This window comes from Drosophila gunungcola, unplaced genomic scaffold, assembly GCF_025200985.1.
Source record: "Drosophila gunungcola strain Sukarami unplaced genomic scaffold, Dgunungcola_SK_2 000089F, whole genome shotgun sequence".
Taxonomy (NCBI): domain Eukaryota; kingdom Metazoa; phylum Arthropoda; class Insecta; order Diptera; family Drosophilidae; genus Drosophila; species Drosophila gunungcola.
In genome coordinates this window covers 76,251-86,684 of record NW_026453251.1, presented here as the reverse complement: position 1 = coordinate 86,684, position 10,434 = coordinate 76,251, and positions in this window count along the sequence as shown.

Sequence of the window (10,434 nt, the reverse complement as noted above, 5' to 3'; positions counted from 1 at the left end):
TCATAATTGCTCTAAATGAAATAATTCAAAAATTTTTTAGTTTTAATTTTTTTTTACTTTTTTTGCAAAGTTTAAAAAATTGTTAGAATCGATTGTTCTTTATTTACAATCATTAATATTTTACAATTATGAAATAAAAATGTTTATTCGTTTAACCTGAAACCATTTTTTGTAAATTGTAAATTTTCTCCAAATTGGAGGTTGATACTTTAAGGAGGAAATTCTTGCCTAAGCAGCGTTAACTTCTCGAAACTGAGAAAAATAACCATTTTCGTTGCTTAATAGCTTTCGAAAACAATCATGCAGAAAAATTTGTTGTACACCAAAAGTTGAGGAATCTCAAAGGCTATAAACGTAAAAAAATTACCAAAAATCGACTCTAAAAATTTTTAAACATTTGCAATAATATATAAGAATAAACAAATAATAAACATAAGCAGTAGTTATAGATTAAGATAGTAGTAAAATGCAAGAAGCAAGAAGTTAAGTAGGCAAGAAGCCGAAATAAATATAAGTTAAAACGGAAATATTCAAATTTAAATATCCGGGCGGGCGCGCCAAACAAAAGAAACGGTCACACTGACCAACGGCCACCACAAGCCACACGCGTTATGACACTGGCTATAGGATATGGAAACTACAGTCACACTAATTGTGACTGGCAAGGGCCGGGAGGGATATAAAAAGGGCGCCGGTGGCCCATACAGATTGACTCTGCGGCCGACGGCGAGCGGAGAAGGTAAGGCTTACGCATTGGTGATCGCAAACTTCTCTGGGAGTTAACTGCGGAGTCTTTTTCGGGATAGGGTTTAGTACCCCGTCCGCCCAATACATTGTAGTTAGCTTTTCCCCCCCTTTCCATTCTTCCCACCCTCCAAAAGACCGGCCGTCATCAGTGATATCCGACCTTTGGGATTCCTTCTCCACCCCCCTCAAGACCGGCCGTCATCAGTGATATCCGACCTATGGGATCCCACACCCCAAGACCGACCGTCATTAGTGACACCCGATCTTCTGGGGACTCCACCACTCGGTTCTCCGAGGCGCTCCTCGGCCGTCTGCCGAACCGATCCCACCCTATTCTCGGAACTGGTAGACCCAAGCGGCCTCCACCCTCTTCTCGGAACTGGTAGACCCAAGTGGCCTCCACCCTCTGCTCGAATCTGGTAGACCCAAGCGGCCTCCAAACTGTCTCATCCTCATAGACATAAGCATAGCCAAGAGGGACGACGTGGCCTTTTCTTTCTCACCCACAAGACGCCCGCCGCCACCGCCGCCGGCCGCGACGAGGGCACCGAACGACGACGCAGAAGTCCCCGGCATCCTACGGGCGGACGAGCCCCTGCAGCACGAACTATATCTATCGTTTGTACACGCATACCGATTCGATTTCACTGAACCCCGCTTACGTGTCATACTCTGGGAACCGGGTCGAACTCTTCCAGCAACCACTCCTGACATAAATAAATGTTGGAACGAACACCAGGACACCGTTGAGCTACCTCAGCAAAGCAGGATCGTTATATGGCGCCCAAGCAGGTTAAAGTGGTAGCAACAAAGGCGGATCTGATCGAGTACGCAAGGGAGTTCGGATTAGACGCAACAGGAAAAAGGGGAGGGGCTAAGACAGATACTATCAGCAATCGCAAGGAACCCAAACCACACGGAGACGATCAGGCGAAGACTGTGAGAGCTAGCAGAGAAGCACAAGAAGGAAAAAGGAGCAACGGATCAGAGCAGCACACCAGCGGAGGAACTCAACACAATAGCGAACAAGATCGGCCTACTGGTGAAACAAATCAACACCCCACCACGGCAGGAATCAGAAACTCCAGACATGCCGGACAGGAAGGAACAAAAGGTAGAAGTGGAAATCCTAGACCGAGTAAGGAGTTGGGGGATCCGCTACCAAAGAACAACCAATCCCTTGGAATTCCTCAGCAAGATGGAGGAATGGGCCAAAGGCTACGGCATACACAAAGATGCCCTGATCCAGACGATGCCATTCATCCTAAAAGGAGTAGCAGTGGACTGGTGGAACACCACACCAAGCCAGATAAGGACATGGGAGGACCTCAGGGAAGAACTGTTAGAATACATTTGCCACCAAGATATCAGGAACAGTTGGAAACACAAATAACGCAACTACGGCAGCGAGAAACAGAGCTAAAAAGGGAATACGCAATGAACCTGAGGAAACTGATGAGATTCACAAAGTATTCAGAAGAGACAAAGTTGGACCGGATATACAGAAACTGCAGAAGCAAAATAAAGCTCTACACGAGACGGAATTAACAGAATTCCTGAGGTTGGCAGAAGAGGTGGAAGAAATAGAAACAATGGAAGGAACCAACAGACCAATAACAACAGGAAACCAGAACTTGACGTCGGAAATCTGCATGAGATGCGGAGGAACAGGCCACGCCGCAAGAACCTGCACAAACCCCCCAAGACTGTTTTGCTGGGTATGCGGCAGAAATGGAACAAGAACAACGGACTGTTGCAGAGCTAGAGCGGGAAACGCCAGAGGCCTGAGCAGATAACGCTGGCGGCTCAGGACCAAAAACAAATACCAGCTACATGGGAACAATTAAGTTGTGACGGATTTCAAATATTGGCCACAGTAAAAATCGGACCAGTAAAAGCAAAAGGAACAGTGGACACAGGAGCTTCACGGAGTGTGATCAGCAAGAGAAGATACAACGAATTGAGAAAATATGGAAAAGAAGGAAGGGAAGGACAGAAATAACATTGGCGAACGGATCAAAGCAAAGATCGGATGGAGATTTTACAACCAACATACAGTTCGCAGGAGAAGAATTCGAGTTGGACTTTCTCATCTTAAATCAGGTGACAGGAGGAATATTATTAGGAGTGGACTTTCTGGCCAAAACTCGCACAAGAATCCAATGCGGCAACCTGGAGTTAGATATCACCGAGGCAGAGACAACACAAGAAGAAAAAGAACCCGGGAAGAGCACAGACGATACGGAACCGACGGAGGAGGAGATCAGCAAATTTGTGGAACAACAAAGGCAAGTATTCGAGGGAATGAAGGGAAACAGTAATATCACGACACATAAAATTTACATGAAGGACGACAGACCGGTAAAACAACGATACTACCCACGGAACCCGAAACAACAGGCGATAATAAATGAGCAAGTGGATGAATTGCTGACACTAGGATTGATTGAACCATCACACATCCCATACAGCGCGCCAGTAGTATTGGTAAAAAAGAAGAACAACGAGTGGAGAATGTGTGTGGACTATCGACTGTTGAACGAAAGAACAGAAAAAGACGCCTACCCGGTACCGAGAATGGACTTCATCTTAAATCAGCTAAGAGAAGCAAAGTTCATAAGCACGCTAGACCTGAAATCGGGGTATTGGCAGATACCAATGGAAGGCCTCAGTCGGCAATACACAGCGTTCACGGTACCGGGACGAGGCTTGTTCCAGTGGAAGGTCATGCCGTTCGGACTCACAACCGCACCTGCCACATTCCAGAGAGCTTTAGTTACGGTCATAGGCCCAGAGATGGAGCCATTCGCGTTCGCATACCTGGACGACATCGTGGTAATCGGAAGGAACAAAAAAGAACACTTGGAGAAATTAAGAGAGGTTTTCAGAAGGCTACAAGCGGCAACCTAAAAATAAATGCGGAAAAGTGTCATTTCTTCCAAACCGAGCTAAAATACTTGGGACACATTGTAACCGACAGAGGCATCAGAACGGATCCGGAGAAAGTGGCAGCCATTCAAGAATTACCAACCCCAAAAGGCACTAAGGAAGTACACAGCTTTTTAGGGATGGCATCATGGTACAGGAAATTCATCCCTATGTTCACTGAGAAAGCAAGTGCCTTACACGACCTGGTAAAGAAAGGAAAAAAATTCGAATGGCTGACCCAACATCAAGAGGCTTTTGAGAAGATTAAAGAAAGTTTAACAATGGCACCAGTACTAGCATGCCCAGACTTCACAAAACAATTCAAGCTACAGACAGACGCAAGCGATCTGGGGATAGGAGCAGTACTAACCTCGTACGCAAGCCGGAAGCTGAGCAAGGAAGAGAGGAACTATAGTGCCACAGAAAAAGAGTGCCTGGCAATCTACTGGAGCATCAACAAATACAAAATGTATCTGGAAGGATACCGATCACCTAGCGTTGAAATGGCTAAACTCTATAGAAAGCCCTTCAGGGAAGGTAGCCAGATGGGCACTCGGACTACAACCGTTCCAATTCGAGATTAGATACCGAAAAGGAAAGTTGAACGCAGTAGCAGACGCATTGTCCAGGGCTCCACCAGTAGAAATAAAAACCGCGACCTGTCAGGGCGATTGGTTGAAGGAAGCATACGAGGAGGCGCACAAAGACCCAAGCAACGAGGAATTCAGAGTAGAAGGAGAAAGGCTCTACAAAAGATGCGGGAGAGAAAGGGATAGACAACCATGGAAGCTGTGCATTTCAGAAAGCGAGATTCAAACGGTGCTTTAAGAAAACCACTGCAACACAACAGCGGGGCACATGGGGATATTAAAAACGCAGAGGAAGGTTATGCAACGATATTTTTGGCCCAGAATGCGGAAGGACATTGTAAAATTCGTAAAGGCTTGCGAGAGCTGCCAACGATACAAATTGTCTCAACAAAAAAACCGCGGGGAAAATGCTGACAAGAATAATCGAAGCACCATGGGAAACCTTATGTGTCGACTTCGTTGGACCTCTACCACGCACGAAGCATGGAAACACCACACTAATAGTGATAGTGGATAGGTTTTCAAAATGGACCGAACTCGCGGCAATAAGGAGCGCAACGGCAGAGGCATTCCTGAAAATATTTCGTGAACGGATAATCGCCAGAGTTGGTGCGCCAAAAACACTGATATCAGACAATGGGGTCCAGTTTACGGGAGGAAAAACAAAGACCGCCATGGAACAGTGGGGCATACAGCAACAATTCACGGCACCATATACGCCGCAGCAGAACCCAACTGAAAGAACAAACCGAACCATAAAAACCATGATATCACAAATGGCAGGGGAGGAACAAACTAGGTGGGACGACAATCTGCCGGAGCTAATGCTAGCATATAACAGCAGCAGATCCGAATCAACGGGATTCAGTCCAGCACAAATACTGTACGGAAGAGAACTCCGACTGCCGGGAGCACTATTCGATAGGGTCACCAAAGGGTCAGGATTAGCGACAGAAACAGTGGCAGCGAGGTGGAAGAGACTACGAGGCATCAGAAGCGAAGCGATCGAGAACATGGAAGGAGGAGCAGAGACACAAAAATACCATTACGACCTACGTAAAAGAGAATGGAAGCCAAGTGTAGGACAGCTAGTCTGGTGCAAAACACACTACCTATCCAATGCAGCGGAAAAATTCAACGCCAAATTAGCACCGAAATATGACGGGCCGTGGGTAGTAGACAATTTTTGTTCGACGGTAAATCGAAGAAAGCAAAACGCGCATACATTGGAGATTTAAAAATATATATTGACACTAACCATGAACTAACCAACCTTGATATTAAAGAAACAGAAGGTAACTCATGCGATGTATTGTTAATTTCAGAAAACAACAACATGAACAAATTCGATATTACGAAGAAGAAGTTCCGGGAGAGCAGCACACGGCTGCAGCAAGAAAGACGAGCGGCGAGGCTAATACCGGCGAGACCAGCAGGGGCGGGCATACAGATCAGGACAGCACCGACTCGCCTCAGACCACCCATGTGCAGGCTAGCTCTGCTACAAAGAGAAGAGCCGTCGCAACCAGAGGGTCAACAGACAGCCCGACCGCCAGCAAGAACGGCCGTGGCGACCGCTAGAGGCGAAAGGATCCGGATCGCCCATGTTCCCCGCAGGCCCCTTGAGGCATTGGCCGACAGGAATGTTTAGGAGCAACAGGTAAAACGGGCAAGGACACCGTCGCCAGACCGGGACATCCTGGAGCTGCACCCAAAGGACACGGAGGCGCAAGCGGAGGAGGCACAGGCAGAGGGAGCGGCAGCAGGCCATGAGACGGAGGCACGCCCAGACTCACAAGCACCACAAGCGGAGTTATTCACGAACGAGATGGGGTGGATGCAACGATGTCGGCCAGGGCGGTCGACGAGATTAAAGAAAGATGGAACAGAAGGAGAAAGGGAAAGCAGCAGAGCATATTGGTAAAAGACGAGCGAAAGACGTGGAAGGTTATTTTTGGAAGGAGAACCCAAATTACTATAAGACACTTCGTGCCTTCTCAAGAGGGGGGGAGGTGTGACGCTCAGGAGCGCACAGAATAAACATAATATATAAGAATAAACAAATAATAAACATAAACAGTAGTTATAGATTAAGATAGTAGTAAAATGCAAGAAGCAAGAAGTTAAGTAGGCAAGAAGCCCAAATAAATATAATTAAAACGGAAATATTCAAATTTAAATATCCGGGCGGGCGCGCCAAACAAAAGAAACGGTCACACTGACCAACGGCCACCACAAGCCACACGCGTTACGTCACTGGCTATAGGATTTGGAAACTACAGTCACACTAATTGTGACTGGCAAGGGCCGGGAGGGATATAAAAAGGGCGCCGGTGCCCCATACAGATTGACTCTGCGGCCGACGGCGAGCTGAGAAGGTAAGGCTTACGCATTGGTGTGAGCAAACTTGTCTGGGAGTTAACTGCGGAGTCTTTTTCGGGATAGGGTCTAGTACCCCGTCCGCCCAATACATTGTAGTTAGCTAAGCGGCCTCCAAACTGTCTCATCCTCATAGACATAAGCATAGCCAAGAGGGACGACGTGGCCTTTTCTTTCTCACCCACAGGACGCCCGCCGCCGGAAGCGACGACGGCACCGAACGACGACGGCATCCTACGGGCGGACGAGCCCCTGCAGCACGAATTTGCAGAGCCTAAAAAGACCAAACTCTTCGGAGAGAATGACTGGCCAAAGGCGCCAGCGGGTTAACAACGTTGAGCAAACTGCAAGCGCGGCAGAAACTCAAGATTATGAAAGCGCGGCCACAGCCGCACTAAATGCAATTGACGATGACAGTGACTCATTTGACGGTAACGACCTCGTCAATTTTTAGAGGAAGGTCCCGCTTGCCCTTCATTGAGCGAGGGCTGGCGGGGAAAACTATAAGAATCCTAATAGACACTGGAGCGGCAAAGAGTTATGTAAAGCCTTTAAAGGAGCTAAAGAACATAATGCCTGTCGACTCCCCTTTCACTGTGAGTTCCATTCATGGCTCCAGTAATATTAAAGAAAAATGCTTTATGCGCATATTCGGCCTAAAGGCTCAATTTTTTTTACTCGATACTATCAACACTTTTGATGCCATAATAGGTTTCGACTTGCTAACGCAGGCGGGAGCGGCATTAGATTTACATAACAGTGTAATCAGGTATGGAAACATATCTGAGAAACTCAAATACCACGAATGCGATAACGTGAATTTCACAAATATCGATGACTTAGTAGTCCCAAATTCAGTGAAAGCAGCATTTAAAAAAATGATCCTTAAGAGGAAACAAGTGTTTTCGCACTCTAACGAGGCGCTACCTTTTAACACCTCGATCATCGCCACAATTCGTACAGAAACTAACGAACCAATATATTCCAAACTATATCCTTACCCCATGGGAGCAGCAGATTTCGTTAACACAGAAATCAAACAGCTGTTAAAGGATGGCATTATCCGGCCTTCTAGGTCGCCATTTAACAGCCCAACATGGGTTGTAGACAAAAAGGGACTTGATGCAGATGGCAACAAGAAAAAACGGCTGGTGATCGATTTCAGGAAACTGAATGAACGAACCATCGCCGACCGTTACCCTATGCCAAGTATTCCTATGATTTTAGCGAACCTAGGAAAGGCAAAATATTTTACTACCCTAGACTTAAAATCGGGGTACCACCAGATCCATCTGGCAGAAAAAGACCGTGAAAAAACTGCTTTCTCCATACACGGAGGAAAGTATGAATTTTGCCGTCTACCCTTTGGACTGAAAAATGCGGGAAGCATCTTTCAAAGGGCGATCGACGACGTTCTACGTGAACAGATCGGGAAAATTTGTTACGTTTATGTAGACGACGTGATAATTTTTTCCGAAAACGCTGCTGACCACGTTATACACATTGACACAGTCCTTAAATGCCTGTGCGAAGCCAACATGAGAGTGGCACCGGAAAAAACAAAATTTTTCAAAGAAAGTGTAGAATTTTTAGGTTTCATTGTTACATCAAACGGAGCCAAAACGGACCCGGAAAAGATAAAAACCATTCAGGAGTACACCGAACCAAAAAATTTATTCAGCCTCAGGTCTTTTCTAGGGTTGGCCAGCTACTACAGAAGTTTTGTTAAGGACTTTGCTACCATAGCCAGACCACTTACCTCCATACTTAAGGGAGAGAATGGCACGGTTAATAAACACATGTCAAAAAAGGTGGCTATCGAATTCGACGAGTCCCAACGCAGAGCGTTCGAGCGCCTGCGAGACATTTTGTCGTCAGAAGATGTGATATTAACATATCCAGATTTCAAACTTCCTTTCGATTTGACCACCGATGCCTCAGCAAGCGGTATCGGCGCGGTACTGTCCCAAAAAGGCAGGCCAATCACAATGATATCTCGTACGTTGAAAGACTGTGAACTCAATTACGCAACCAACGAAAGAGAATTATTGGCAATTGTTTGGGCTATAGGAAAACTACAAAACTATCTATACGGCTCAAAAGAGATCAGGATTTTTACGGATCATCAACCTCTTACTTTTGCTGTATCCGAGCGAAATACAAATGCCAAAATTAAACGATGGAAGGCATTCATCGAAGAACATAACGCCAAGGTATTCTACAAACCCGGAAAAGAAAATTTTGTGGCCGACGCTTTGTCACGACAAAACATAAACGCTATACAAAACGAACCCCAATCTGACGTAGCCACTATTCATAGTGAACTGTCCTTAACCTACACGGTCGAAACCACCGATAAGCCCCTGAACTGCTACAGGAATCAAATAATCCTGGAGGAAGCAGAACAGCCTTTACGGCGACACTTCATAGTGTTCGGGACCAAAAACCGACACATAATCCAATTCAATAACAGGGACTCGCTGTTCGAATTGGTCAAAGAGGTGGAAAACGTAGACGTTGTTAACGCCATTTACTGCGACCTCTCCGCACTAGCATGCATCCAACATTCCTTGGTGACCGAATTCCCAGCAACCAAGTTTTGGCATTGCAAAAAATTCGTGAATGACATCACGGATGCAAATGAACAAAAAGAAATAATTATCTGCGAACACAACCGCGCTCACAGGGCAGCCCAGGAAAATGTTAAACAAGTCCTTCAGGATTACTACTTTCCAAATATGTTCAAAATCGCCAACGAAGTGGTTGTAAACTGCAAAACATGCACCAAGGGGAAGTACAACAGACACCCCAAGAAGCAAGAGCTGGGTATCACACCAACCCCCTCATATGCTGGCGAAATGCTGCATATAGACATATACTCTACGGATAAGAGATTTTTTTAACCTGCGTAGATAAATTTTCAAAGTTCGCTGTAGTACAGCCATTACTTTCTAGGGCCATAGTCGATGTCCGCAGCTCCATATTAAAACTTATAAATTTTTTCCCAAACATTAAAACAATATATTGTGATAATGAGGCATCTTTCAACTCGGAGACAATAACCTCATTATTAAAAAATCAATATAACATTGACATTGTTAATGCACCCCCTCTACACAGCAGCTCAAATGGGCAAGTGGAGCGATTCCACAGTACCCTAACTGAGATAGCTAGGTGCATGAAAATCGACCAAAAGGTTGATGATACCGTTGAGCTTATTATGAGAGCCACAGTAGAATATAACAAGACAATACATTCAGTGACAAGACTACCACCTAAGCAGGCCGTGCACTCAGCTAATGCAAAGGCGCAACAGGCCAATCTAGATAGATGCAACCCTACCAGGCAAAACAGAATTTTTGAGGTAGGAGAAAAAGTATACCTCAAAAATAACAAGAGGTTAGGAAATAAACTTACCGCTCTGTACACAGAAGAGCGTGTACAAGCAGACATGGGAACGTCTGTCCTTATTAGAGGGAGGGTGGTCCACAAGGACAACCTTAGATAAAATACCCCTCAACTCTTCTTGCCTTTTTTACCCTATTTTCATATAAACTACACCTTAGCATACTTACTCCAGTTTAAAAACAGTAGATTTAACTTTTCGCTTGTTTACAGGATCGCGGGAATTTTATTAATAACGTTAACTATAGTTAGCGCTAGAGTGACGGATTATTCGCATGCGCAGTATATCCCAATTACGGACGGAATTGCGTTGGTATGGGAACAGAGAAACTTGCTTCGACACTCAAGTAATTTGTCAGAATTTTCAAGTATAATAGAAGAAACT